Source organism: Pristis pectinata, chromosome 9 (genome assembly GCF_009764475.1).
Source record: "Pristis pectinata isolate sPriPec2 chromosome 9, sPriPec2.1.pri, whole genome shotgun sequence".
Lineage (NCBI taxonomy): Eukaryota > Metazoa > Chordata > Chondrichthyes > Rhinopristiformes > Pristidae > Pristis > Pristis pectinata.
In genome coordinates this window covers 16799722-16814890 of record NC_067413.1, presented here as the reverse complement: position 1 = coordinate 16814890, position 15169 = coordinate 16799722, and positions in this window count along the sequence as shown.

The following is a 15169-nucleotide window of genomic DNA, read 5'->3' as shown; positions in this document are numbered from 1 at the left end:
ATTGTACACTAGGGGCAATATACAGCTTCCAATTAACCAACTAACACTCAAATCTTTGGGATATGGAAGGAAACCAGAGCACCAAGGGGAAACACATGTAGTAACAGGGAAAATGTGCAAACTCTGCTCAGACAACACCAGAGATCTGGATTGAAACCAGGTCACCAGAGCAGTGAGTCAGTAGCTGCACCACTGTTCCCAGTCAAAATGTCAGTCTAATGTGATGATAAAGAAGAAGAGGCTGAAGAAGTGACTTGAGGCAATTTTTGTTTGTCCGTTCCATTGAGAATGATAGTTTGAGCCTTTCCAATAACATCAGCAGAGCTTGGGGCAGATCTCAGGTAGGCAAAAAACTGAGTTTAAGATGAACTGCAGAATTCAAAGATGCCCTTTTAAATTTCCGTGACCCAAACAGAGAGGGTAACTCCAAAAATCTGCCCAATGTGAAAATGAACAGGACATAAGAAAGAGGATAATGAGTAACTTCCACCCACTTTTCCAAAGAAAGAAGAGAGCACCACAGGAACATGAGCAGAGTAATCACAAATTATTTTTCACAGAATAATTAAAACTGTGAAAAATATAAGTAGAGCTATATTAATATTTGCTTGATTTACTATTCAATAAACTTGTTTGTAAGTTAAGGGATAATATAATCTTTTTCTACTGTCCTCTGAAGAAACAAGTGATTACACAGTAAATTCAGACACTGAAATAATTGAAGCTATGATTCCTCAGCACTTTACCAACACCCCAAATAGCTAAGCTCATTAAAATATTCTGTAAAAAAAACAAGTAAAATTTGCATTCATATAACTGCTTTCAAAGTGTGTTTTACGGGCAATTAAGTACTTTTGAAGAATGGCAATGCAGGAACCATGACATGAAAGCCAGTTTATGCTGTGCAAGCTCCCACAAACACCAATGTGATAATGATCAGATAAATAAGTTCAGAAATGTGCCCAGGACATTGGGTGTAATGCCCCAGCTCTGCTTTGAAAGCAGCACCATGAATATTTTATGCCTGTATGAGAAATTAAGACATGGCCTTGTTTTAACATCTGATCAACACTCCTTTGGTACTACACGAGAGCATCAGTCCAGAATTTGGGTTTAAGTATCTGGATTGGGATTCAACGTTTGATTCCCAGAAAAGCAAGCTATTTTATGTGCTGTCACACAGGAATGGAAGAAGCTAAAGGCCACTTACAAGAGTATGCTGAATTGCAGTGGAGGGAAAAGTGTGATGTAACACAAATAAATGCACATCTTCCTCGTGGAATGTAATTTAGGGATGGATTTTACAGCAACACATCAGCAAGCAAACATTACAAATTGTAGCCCGACAATTGTCTCCAGCCACACTTGATTTGTAGCCCATCCAATATTCCAGTATTTCAACCCTTTAAGGTTCAATACACGTCAAATTCCCCAATATATACTCCTACAGAAAAAAGTTTTGCTGACCATTTAAATTCACAACACCACTATAACATCTTTAATGTGGTGGAATGTGGCAAGGCACATTAACAGGGGTTCCATGATACATATTTGGTACTGATCCACATAATGAGATATTAGGCTAAAGTCTTGATCCTTGCTGCCATTTTAACTCACTACATACAATCCCCACCCATCTGCGCTTACCTCTGTTGGATGTGGAGGGCTGATCTTGCTGAATTGGCATCCAGAGGGCATCCAGTGAGGTGTAGCAACACCTTGGCAGAAAGCAGATCTAAGGTGGCAAATTCCTGTGGCCCTCTGCCCACAATACCCACACTTCGCCTTGGAATCTAATTGCATTTGAGAGGAGGCAACCATGGAGATCAAATTTCACCTCTTGTCTAACCTGGGATTCTGCTTTTAAACAGCTCTTAATTAAAAAAAATGAGTTTACTTAGCTTAACGAAACCTTGTGACGTTTGGAGGTTACATTCTTAAAAAAATGCTAATGTGGTAAGTACTTGATTAAAGCTGGTTGCTATAGTGATCTGTTATGTGACTGGCAGTGCTGGTCATGTAATAGGAAGTTGCTTAATCATGTGTATGAAAAAGGACATTTTGTCATTGATGAAGGGAATATCTTTGTACTGGAGATCTGAGAAGTGTTAAGGACCATAAAAGATATGCCCAAAAGAAGGAATGCCTATGTTTGCTGTTGCCAGGGCTTTGTGAAAGCAAAAGTGATGTGAGAGAACTTCTTTTTGAGAAAACATTATTTCCCAGATTGATTGAGAAGACTTTGCCTTTGAACTGTAGTTGTAGCTGAGTGGTGTCAAGGCCTATTGAAGGCTTTATGTTTGCTATTGCCAGAAGCAGCAGAAGGGATGTGAGAAATGTCTATTTGAATAGTGTAAAGTGTGTTCTAACAAATTGTGGAAAGCATTTTGGCAGGCATTACAGATTGCTATGAGGTGCTTAACAAAGTGAAGGGAAGTATAATCCAAAGCAGTACCTTGATCAACAGAGTGGAGATGTTAACCGTTCTCTAACATCTCAGATGCTATGTAACTTTTGACATATGCAGTACAGGAACAAGACATCCTGTTTGAACTCTGGGCACTCCATGGCACCAAATACAGCAGTATAAATAGTTTGCCTGCAAGGACCATAGGCTCACTTATCAATGCAGTCATATTGAACACAATGAAAATATTTAAGGATAGAAGCAGGAATAGGCCATTTGGCCCTTCAAGCCTGTTCTACCACTCATCAATATCATGGTTGGTTTTCAAGCTTAGCACCATTTTCCTGCATTTATGAACAGCAAACTTGGAAGTATGACACATCTTTGATATAGATCATGAATAGTTGAGGCCCATTCACCTATTCATCAGTTGGTTCATAAGTCTTAACCTGCAAAGATCCATTTATTCCTTTGTTTTTTGCTTTCTCTCCAATATCTAATTCTCAGTCCGTGGCCATAAATTCTTATATCCTTTGAATCCCTTCATCAAAAAGCTATTGATCTCTCTTTCAAAAGAACCTAGTGGCTGAGCTCCTCAATCCTCCAGACTGGAATTCTGAAGATTTACCACCCACTGTAGAGAAATGTCTCCTCACTTGTCCTAAATGTCCTTCTCCTTGTTCTGAGACTGAGCCTGTAGTTCAAGACTCCTCAGCCTAGGGGAGCATCCAGCTTGTTGAACCATGTAAGAATTTTATAATTTCAATGAGATCTCCACTCATTTTTCTGAACTCTAGAGAATATAGGCCAAGTCCTCTCAATCTCTCCCCGTATGGCAAAACCCACCACCCCTGGAATTAGTCAAGTGACTCTTTGCTGCACTCCATCAATGGCAAGTATGTCTTGGCTATGGAGACCATAAATGCATAAATAGTCTAGTTATGGTTTCATCAAAGTCTTATATAATTTCAGGAAGACATCTTTACCCCTCCACTCAAATCCCCTCCCGATAAAGGTCAACATACCATTTGTTTGCCTAATGTCTTGCTGGACCTATGTTTTAATTCTGAGCATCTTTAGTTTTGAGTACAAGGATGCCTAGGTCCCTTGGAACATCAACATTACCCAATCTCTCAACACTTAAAAGAATGCTTTTCTTTTCTGTTTTTTTGCACCAAAGTGGATAACTTCATTGTCCCACATTCCATCTGCTATGTTCTTGCCCACTTACTCAGCTTGTCTACATCCCCTTAAAGACTGTTTATATTCTCCATACTACACCTAGTTTATGAACTACAAACTTGGAAGTGTGACAAATCTTTAATTTAGATCATGAATAGATGAGGCCCACTCACCAATTCCTCTGGCGCTCCATGAGTATCAGCCTGCAAAACTGAGAAAGATCCATTTATTCCTTTTTTGCTTTCTCTTCAATATCTAATTCTCAGTCTATGTCGATATATTACCCCCAACACCATGTGTTTTAACTTTGTTGATCAACTGACTGTGTGGCACCTTGGCAATAACATGTAAAAATCTGAGTTCAGTTCAAATACATGTTCAAGTTCATCTATCACCTTGCATCTCAGTTAACTTTGCTGCTGCTCTCACTACTACACTTTGTTGATTCTCCCTGGAGCTTATTATAGACAGAGAGACCTAGGGGTACAAGTACATAGTTCCCTGAAAGTGGCAACATAAGTAGACAGGTGGTGAAGAAGGCATTTGGTATGCTGGCTTTCATCAGTCAGGGCATTGAGTACAAGAGTCGGGATGTCATATTACAACTGTACAAAACATTGGTGAGATCACACTTGGAGCGCTGTGTGCAGTCCTGGCTGCCTGGCTATAGGAAGGAGATAATTAAGCTAGAAAGGGTGAAGAAAAAGTTCACGACAATGCTACTGGGGCTGGAGGGCTTGAGTTATAAGGAGAGGCTGGATAGGCTGGGTCTTTTTTCCCTGGATCATAGGAGGTTAAGAGGTGATCTTATACAGGTATATAAGATCATGAGGGTCATAAATAAGGTGAATGGTCAAAGTCTTTTTCCCAGGGTAGGAAAGTTTAAAACGAGAGAGCATAGCTTTAAGATGAGAAGGGAAAGATTTAAAGGGGATCCGAGGGGCTACCTTTTCACACAGATGGTGGTGGATATGTGGAATGAGCTGCCAGACAAATTGGTTGATATGAGTTGTTTAAAAGACATTTGAACAGGTATGTGGATAGGAATATGAGGGATATGGGCCAAATGCAAGCAAGTGGGAGTAGCTCAGATAGGCAACTCGGTCGCCATGGATGAATTGGGCCGAAGGGCCTGTTTCCATGCTGTATAACTTCATGACTCACATGTCAGCATGGTGCATCCTGGCAAAGAGATGCTCCTGACCTACTATTGATAAACACACTGTGAAAAGATATAGAATATGTGACTGGTGTAAATTGGTAAATTGTTCTTTTATTGCCACATTTACCAAGGTACAGTGAAAAGCTTTGTTTTGCATGCCATCCATACAGATCATTTCATTACAACTGTGCATTGAGGTAGTCAAGGGAAAGCAATAACAGAATGCAGAATAAAGTGTTACAGTTACAGAGAAAGTGCAGTGCAGGCAGACAATAAGGTGGTAGACTGTGAGGTTAAGAGTCCATCTTATCATGCAAGGGAACTGTTCAATAGTCTTATAACAGCAGGAGGAAGCTGTCCTTGAGCCTGGTTGTATGCACTTTCAGGCTTTTGTATCTTCTGCCCAATGGGAAAAAGGGGGAAAAGAGAGATGTCTGGTGTGGATGGGGCCTTTGATTATGTTAGCTGCTTTACCGAGGCAGGGACAAGTGTAGACAGAGTCCATGGAGGGGAGGCTGGTTTCTGTGATGTGCTGGGTTGTGTCCACTACTCTCTGTAGTTTCCTGCAGTCTTGGGCAGAGCAGTTGCCATACCAAGCCATGATGTATCTGGATAAGATACTTTCCATGGTGCGTCAACAAAAATTGGTGAAGGTCAAAGGGGATATGCCAAATTTCTTTAGCCTCTTGGGGAAGCAGAGGCACTGGTATGCTTTCTTAGCTGTGGCATCTATGTGATTGGACTAGGACAGGCTATTGGTGATGTTGGGGTCGGAACTTGAAGTTTTCAACCCTCTTGACTTCAGCATCATTGATGTAAACAGGAACATGTGCACCACTCCACTTCCTGGAGTCAAAGACCAGCTCTTTCATTTTGCTGACATTGAGGGAAAGGTTGTTTTCATGACACCATGCCACTAGACATTAAACCAGATTCTTTGTTCATGAAGGAATTGTTTTAGACCATTAACATGATGCTGAAAAGCATTTCTTCCACCCACCCCTGCATTGTGGAAGAAAACAGGCAGGTCACAAATGTAGCCTATGGGTCTAGCTTGCTTGTCAGGAACACAGGTTCACTTGTGGATGCAGTCTTTAGTACAAAACACAATGAAAATATTTAACAATGTAAGAGCATAATGGAGCAGGAATAGACATATGGGCCCTTGAGACACCTCAATCCTGTACGAGCTCATCAACAGCAACCTGCACAAATGTTGATAAGTAAAAGTTTGCTATTAACTCACCTTTATAGGTTTGAAAGGAATGGAATCCTTGGAGCACTGCTAAACTAGGCAAATAAGGAATCTGTACAGAAGCCTAGTGAAGGGTCCATGGGCTAAAGGGAGGATGGGGTCATGGTTGTGATTGGTGGTTTAGAGGTTGACAACAGAAGGACAGGGCAAGTTTTTAATTTAAGGTGCACCAACTCAATCTTATTATCCAGTTCCACCCTCAGCACCATACACAAGCTCTGGTTGTATGCCTGAAAATCATAAAGCAGCATACAAATTTGTGCTGCAAGTGCTACTGAGTGCCAGTATGTTTGTCAAGTGCCTATATGCATTAGTATGTTAGACACATGAGGTCACAGAAGGAAAATCTCCAACTTTGTACATCATCCAGTAAGTCTTGGTTCCAGGATTTTCCAATGAAATTGTACTGCACTGTACAGATAAATGTTGCACCAATGGCTTCTAGGCCATGTCTCTTTACATTGGACAACTGAAAAAAATCAATTTGCTTTTATACATATATTTGCTGCAAAATTTTCTGAAGGAAAAATATGCAAAATGATAAGTAGACTATTTCTGGATTTTCACGTCAGGATGGCTTGTGTGTCCTTGAAATTAGATTCCCATGTCAATCAGAGTGCAGTGGAGAAGGCTGAGCATTCCCACAGCTCATTCTGAGCACCCTATTAGCTGGCCTGTTGCTTACTGTGAGTTACATCTGCTGTCTTCCTGACCTGACTTCTTGTCCAATTACTCCTGCTCCACTGAGATACACCCACACATGGCTTTTTGCATTCATTCACTCTGACTACATTTTAGCATCTTAATTTCTGTCACTGCTGTGTTGATATTTTGGAATTTGATTTATTAACTTTGCTATATAAGTCTGACCTGAAGTAAAATACTTTTTGATTGTACTGTGACATTTCAATCCTGTACAAGTTCATTGACAGCAACTTACACAAAGGTTAATGAGTAAAAATTGGCTTTTTCACTCACTTTTATAAGTTGGAGGATAGAATCATTGGAGCACTGCTGAACGTAGGCAAATAGTCTTGTGTTGTATCGGCCAGGCAGCCCATTTTACTTGTACCTATTTCCTTGTTGAAAATATCAGAGGGATGTATCAACACTTGTGCAACAGATATGTGCAACAGATATCCACTTCTAAAATCATTAGAAATGAGTGATGATATATCTCCCTGGTCCACATTTAGATGCAAGTATTCAGGTATGCAGAAGATGACATAATAATATGCACTGTTGACTGAAGCAGAAATTGCTGGAGATTTTGCTTTGTGGGTTTAAGGATTAAAGCCCACAGACCAGATGGTGTACATTGATGTTACCCATAAATTCCAGTTTACACAGCAGAAGCTACTTCCAGCTACTGAGAGATTGAGTCACCTGGGACTATACTTGCTGGAATTCAGAAGAATGAGAGGGGATCTTATAGAAACATATAAAATTATGGAAGGGATAAATAAGATAGAGGCAGGAAGGTTGTTTCCACTGGTAGGTGACACTAGAACTAGGGGACATAGCCTCAAGATTCGTAGGAATAGATTTAGGATGGAGATGAGGAGGAACTGTTTTTGCCAGGGAGTAGTGAATCTGTGGAATTCTCTGCCCAAGGAAGCCGTAGAGGCTACCTCATTAAATATATTTAAGACACAGTTAGATAGATTTTTGCGTAGTAGGGGAATTAAAGGTTATGGGGAAAAGGTGGAGCTGAGTTCACTGCCAGACCAACCATAATCTTATTGAATGGTGGAGCAGGCTCGACGGGCCAGATGGCCTACTCCTGCTCCTATTTCTTATGTTCTTATGTTCCACATTTTTAACCTTGTCAAAACTAGTCTTTCCATTTGCATCTTATTTAGAGTTAGTGCAGCTCCATTGATCTAGATTGTTAACAAATGTAAGTTTTATTTTAATTCTCCCTTTACTATTGAAGTGACCGTTCAAGTCAAACTTTAATATGGATTAGTAATCATTTAAATATAGAAGCTTTATGGACAGAGCTGTTCACAACCCCAACAAGTTGTACAAGGCAAAATTAAATCAGTTCTTCCGGCTTGAGAGATAAAGAGGTTAAATGTTCTTCAACATCTTCTTTGAACTTCTCCATTGCAACAAACTTTATTGCAAAATGCCTGTCTTTCTAATTACAGCACTTTCTAATTCGACCCGCTGAGTTCCTCGAGCAGTTAGGTTTTTTTGCAACTGTCTTTCTATCTCTTTTTGCTATAAGTATTTTATCATTTCTCAGTTTCTCAAGGTCTGCCTTGTCTTTAAACTGGGCTAGAAATTGCATGTATCTTGAGCACAGCTGTTATCTTTCAACTTTCTAAAGCCATAATGATCCATGCTACTTTTTGAACCAGGCCAATCTGTCCAATGTGCCTTCTGAAAAGCCCTGGATTGCCTGTAGATTATTTTGGCTATAACTTCTGATCAAAATCCTAACCATTTGAGTTTAATAAATCACAAACATAGACTTGTTGATAATTTACATATGAGAACATGGTTACCTGGTGTAATGCTTAAGGAATTTTCCCAAGACGGTATCCTGGAGCTGGGAAGTAGAGCAGCCTGGGAGCAAGCTGCAATCTCACTAACCAATTTTTCAGTTGAATTTAATGTCTGTAACTTCTCTGGTGCCACAGCTGCAATGGAATATTTCAACGTGACAAAAGGGATTGTAATTCCAAGTACATGTTCGGCACCATCAAAAACAGAGTACAAATGCAGACCTCAGGAATAGAAACTTGCAATATGAATGGTTATGCCAGTTCTGGGAACATAACACCACTTATTTCATGCCACACACAAAATGCTGGAGGAACTCAGCAGTTCAGGCAGCATCGATGGAGGGAAATAAACAGTCAACATTTCGGGTCTCTCCATCGATGCTGCCTGACCTGCTGAGTTCCTCCAGCATTTTGTGTGCGTTGCTCCAGATTCCAGCATCTGCAGAATCTCTTGTGTCTCAGCTATTTCATGCCAACTGGCAGGATGAACTAAAATGAAAGATAATTGATTTGGACATTCTCCAATTACATCAGTTCCTGGGTTTATTGGTACGAGATAAGCACAATACAATTGGACTGCATGCAACTATCATTAATTCACCAATCGTAACTGTGAATCCCATATCTGAGAACGGAGATGATTGGGGAAGGTTGTCTTCACCAGATAAGCTAATTGTTGGCCAATCTCAAATGCTGCAAGGACATTAGCAACCAATATCCAACATTAAAGCAAATCACCATGATGTGGAACAAAAGGAGGCCATTCTTCTCCATTGCCCTATCTAATCCTTTTCCCAAAGCTGTGCAAATGAATGTTAAATTGAATCTACTTCCACCACTTTCTCGAATGATATTCCAAATATACCAGCATTATCACATTTCTGCCACCTCCCAGGTTTATTGGATAGATCTACTGCAGTGCTAGTCAATCTACTGTCCACAATGTACCAAACGGGTAATAAATACTCTCATATTCTCTTCTTTCTCAATGGATTGCAGGAGCAGCACAACTGCACAACTTGCAGTTGTTTTTCCAAAGATTAGGTATCACTGACAGATTTATGGCCACTCATACAAAAGGTTTCTGCTCCAAAGCTGCCATCACTTGGTCTTCCTCATCTGCTCACTCTGACTCGCCCATTTCCAGCTCAGGATCACATGACTGCGTCCAATAGAATGCATTAGTTGCACTGGTGCTTGTAAATATTGGTGAAAAGGATGCAAAGTTCTAAAAGGATGGTGGTATCTACAGGAGGCACTGCCTCAAGAAGGTGACATCTATCATCAAGGATCCCCACCATCTGGGCCATACCTTCTTCTCGCTGCTACTGTAAGGCAGGAGGTACAGAAGCCTGAAGTCCCACACCACCAGGTTCAGGAACAGCTACTTTCCTACAACCATCAGGTTCTTGAACCGACCTTCACAGCCCTAATCCTACCTCAGCAATAGGACACGACAGACCACCTCTTGCACTACTATGGACTTGTCTCTGATTGTGTGTTTCTTTTTCACTAGCATCTTGTTTTGCACAGTCTTTTTTTCTTCAGTATCTGGGATAATTTATGTATAATTTATGCATATTTATGTTCCGTGTGTTGTCTGAACCCATATGCCCGTGATGCTGCTGCAAGCAAGTTTTTTATTGTACTTGTAGCTCATCATAATTGTGAATATGACAATAAACTCGATTTGACTTGATTTGAAATGCATGAATTTATATAGCACCCGTTTTGGGATGACCCAGGGAAAAACAGAAAATGCTGTGCATCCTTTACAGCCAATGATGTGTGATCACCAATGTAATGTAGAAATCCAGCAGACATTTTCTACACGGCAAGATGGCAATGACCAGATTAATTTGTTTTAGTTATGTTGGTTAAAAGAAACATTATCCAGAAAAAGAGAGATAACTACCTGCCCTTTAACGTACTTGTATAGGACATATTAATGTTACGTCAGGGTTTGATTATGGAAAATCTTAACCTAGTGGTTCACCATGCCTACAAGTTTAAAGGGACAACTGGAAGAATTGTACTCGCCAACTCAGTTTCTGTTTTCTTCACATTAAATACCTTTTTATTACTGGTGCCAGCAGTGTTTTGAGTTTGCTAAGTTGGAAACTTGTTTCCACATGGGAATCATCAGGGATTTATTAGGCAGTATAGAGAGTATACACCATTTCCAGTATACCTCTCACTAATGGTGCATACTCATAACATTGCATAAATAGAATTATTCCTACAAATGGAATAGTAGAAGGTGAACTTTAGTTTAACTCTAGGTGGCCTAGGGAAGCTTTGCCTTAAAGCAGCTATTTCTTAACCATTTGAAGGAAAATCAAATACCATTTTTCTTGAAGTCAGATAATTATGTAAACCTAATGAAAGCAGCAATTTTTATAAAAGGACCTTGACGAAGGTTGAGTTTTATAATACCTTATTGTGTACACCTAAACCACCTGAAAGCACTTGATTCTTACTTTATTCGATGGCCACCCCTATCCAGATAATGCCAAGTCATTTGTAACAGCAGTGAACACTACATTAACAGCGGATGAATGACCTTTGGTATTCAGTCTTTGGTATTGTCTGAGGAAGGACACATCTTATTTCTTATTGAATTGGTAGAACAGGCTGACTTGAAATTAGTCCATTTAACAAAAAGTGCCTTTTTCAGCGCTAGAATGTCATTTAGAGGAACAGCATCTAAAACTGAATAGATGATTGTGACTACTTGTGGGAACTAAATGTGGATCTGGAATGCCATAACAGGTTTAAAGGAAATGTTCAAGTTTCATGACCTCATTAATGGAGCTTTGATGATTAACTAGGAATAGATCTGTGGATTACAAGGAATGGTACTAAAACCATAGAATGAGACATTCAAGTCAAGTCAAGTTAATTATTATGTGCACATGTACGGTGAGGTACGGGTACAATGAAAAACTTGCTTCCAGCAGCATCACAGGTACATAGGTACAGTCCAGCAATTAGACTAGCAATAAAACCAGTCACACTCTCTCATTAAACCAATTTCATTAAAATTTCTTCTTTTAAATTTTTGAAGCAGTTTTGCTTTGGTTTGGGTTCTGATGAAATTTGCCTGTATTAAATACCCAACCCCAAACTCAAATTGGCAGCATCCTTCTTTAAAGTTTAGCACTAAGTCTCCCTCAAATGTTGTGAACAGAAGCAAGTGGCTTTCCAAAATGGAACAGGCTGCAGTTTTCACTGAGATGAGAGGGCAGGTTTAAAACTCTGAAAACTGTAGAAACCTGAGCCACACATTTAGGAATGGCCTAGCCAATGACATTTGCACCATACAAATGACTAAAAGATAAAATTGCAGTGCCATCATCTCATCTAAAATGGTGCCATTTTATTGCTTAGGTAAGGGCACTGGATGCTGTTTTCATTATATAATTTAGTTCTATGACATCAGGAGTTTTCATGCATCCAAACTGAATATAAGAAGTATGAGTAGGCCAATCGGCCCTTTGAGTTTGCTCCACCATTCAATAAGGTCATGGCTGATCCATCATTTCCCTCAACATTAATTTTCTGCTTTCCCCCCATACCCCTTGACTCCCCTGTAGTTCAAATGTCTGTTAATCTCCACCATGAATATATTCAATGTCTCGGCCTCCACTGCTCACTGAAGCAGAGAATTCCAGAAATTTGCATCACTCAAGGAAATTCCTCCATTTGTCTAAAATTGGCAACCCGCTCACTCTGAAACTGTGCTCCCCCACAGTTTATATAATAACAGCATTATCCTATCATTCATACTCAGTCTTGTGTTCGATAAGATCACCCTATTTTTAACTCCAACGAATATAGGCCCAATCTGCTCAAGTTTTTCTTCATACTTCAACCCCTTCATCCCAGGAATCCACCTGGTGAATCCTCTCTGCCCACTTTCCAATGCCGGAATAGTCTTCAATGAATCAAGACCAAAATTATACACAACACTCCAGGTATGGTCTCACCAGTGCACTCTCAAGTTGCATCAATTATTCCATAATGTTGCATCAATTATTCCATAATGTTGCATCAAGTTGCATCAATTATTCCATAATTCTCCAGACCCTTTTCAACAAAGGCCAAAATTCCACTAATCTTCCAAAGTACTTGCTGTACCTGTACGATAATTTTCATTTCAAGTTCTAGGATCCCCAGATCTCCATCTTACATAGCCTGATAACTTCTTTCCCACTCAATTAACATGTCCAGATCCATTGGCAAACACTTGGTGTCCTCACAATCTGTTAATCCACCTTTCCTTGTATCATCAACAAATTTGACTACAGAGTACTTATCTAAGTTATTGACATAATTTTTAAATGTCGAGGCCCCAGCACTGATTCCAGTGGCAAACTGATTATCAAACCGAAAATGACCCATTTATCCTGGCTGTGTTCTGTCCATTAGCCATTCTCTTATCCATGCCAATATATTACCCCCATGCACTCTTGTCTGTGCAGTAACCATTTATGTGGCAACTTACCAAATGCCTTGTGGAAATCCAAATACACCATTCACTGGTTCCACTTTATCCTCAAAGAATTCTAGCTGAAAACCTGGACTACAACTGAACCAAACTACTGTAGAAATTTGGAACAATGTAACTATGATCTGTTTCTTTGAAATTCACACCATCTGATCAGATTATACAGTAACCTGTCTGGGGAAATGAACTGAACTGGTATCCAAAATTTGTGGAGTTCATTATGAAATCTCATTACTTTACACATGCCTTGACATCAAATTTGAAACACGAGATTGAGGTTGATTTTTGTGATGGCAAGTCCCTTCAAGTTCATCGGAATACACTGGGAGAGTAACCTGAGTGTTAAAGTTACCTCTCCATTGGATCCAGCAAGAAAGTGTAACTCAATCTAATGGGCACAAATGCAGATGTAGTTTAACTCATGAGTTCAGACCAACACAGCAACCTCATACAATATAGTTTATATACTGATTCATAATTTTTAGAGGTCTTCCCATGTCCTTTTGACAGAGGAGCACCTTCATTTCAAACTATGGCCTTCCATTGCTTGTAGTGTTTTGGTGAACCTTTCTTTCCTTGGCTCCAATATTCTTCTACATAATACTACCTGTGCACCAGATACAGCACATAGAATGCCATATACTATTCAACATCATTTATGTCCTTTTATATTAAACAGCAGGATGTCACTTGCCCTTTTTTATACCCATTTAATTCTGGTACATCATCAACTTCAGAGTCTGGCAAAAAATGTTCAGCAGAAGCAGGCCAAAATTTTAGACATTTATGCTAATTAGATTGGACCTCAGTGGGGACCAGAGAACACACTGATAAAATGTACCGGGAGGCAAGTGAGGACAATTATGTGAAAGGGAGATGTATCTCCAATATTGATAAAAGGACAACCAGCAACATTTCAACTTGACTGGAGCAATGTGTAATGTCGTCCTGCCAGTTTCAAGGCAGTGCAGTTGAAACCAAAGATTCATATGCTGTCACTGAATGAGAATACATTGCAGCCTGCTGGAAAATTCTCCCTGAAGGTGGTGAACCTAAAGAATCAAGGTAGGTATTATGACCAGAAAGATGTCACATCTGCTCCACAGTACAGCAGATGGGACCCTTGACGGCATCATAAGGATGGAGTCAACACGAGCAACTGATAAATGAACATGCAGATGGAACAGAAGAACTAGAAGAGGAAGTAGCTGGTAGTACATGCACCAAGGCATGTTCTGGTAGTTCACAGGAATAACTTTAACCCAAGCTGGACATACTACGGAAGAGATAGTAATCCCAGTAGGCACACCTACCACCTGAATATCCAATGTGCTATGTCGAGAAATCTAAGGCGAGGACTGAAAATATGCCTAGACCAAAGAGGATCTAATGGAGTTCTAAAGAAGATCTTAGGAAGATGTTTTGCCAGGCCTGACAACTTTCTGTGTACTCTATGCGATGAATGACTTCTAACGTTCAGAGATTGATGAAGAGAACTCATATTTGACCTGTTTTAACACACCATTCAGTCAATACAATTGGAGAATGTCATCTAGAATTGACACCGCACCAAAGGAACTCAAATGTAGACAGAATTCTGTACTTGAAGGTCCCAGTAGGGTAGAGACCAGAGCAAAAGGCATTGAACAATGGAAGGGGCAGAGTTAGACCATGACTGGAATCTGAGCCCTGACAAGCCGATGCAGGGAGAAGCAAATGAAGTTGAACAAGCAAAAGTTTAAGTTCAAAATGAAGAAACTCTCTTCTATGGGTCATTTGATCACCACGCACAGTCTGAAGCCAGATCCAGGAAAGGCCAAGGCAGTAAATGAGATGTACGCCTGCAACATCCATCAGGCATGATAACATTTTCTGGGTTTTGACAGCTACCTGAGCAAGTTGGTTTGGCTTTAAATTGGTTTGTTGTTATTGTCACATGTACCGAGTTACAATGAAAAACTTTGTTTTGCATGCCATCCATACAGATCATTTTATTACTAAAGTGCATTAAGGTAGTACAAAGGAAAGCAATAACAGCATGCAGAACAAGGTGTTACAGTTAAAGAGAAAATGCGGTGCAGGGAGACAATAACGTGCAAGGTCAATACAAGGTAGATTGTGAGGCCAAGAGTCTATCTTA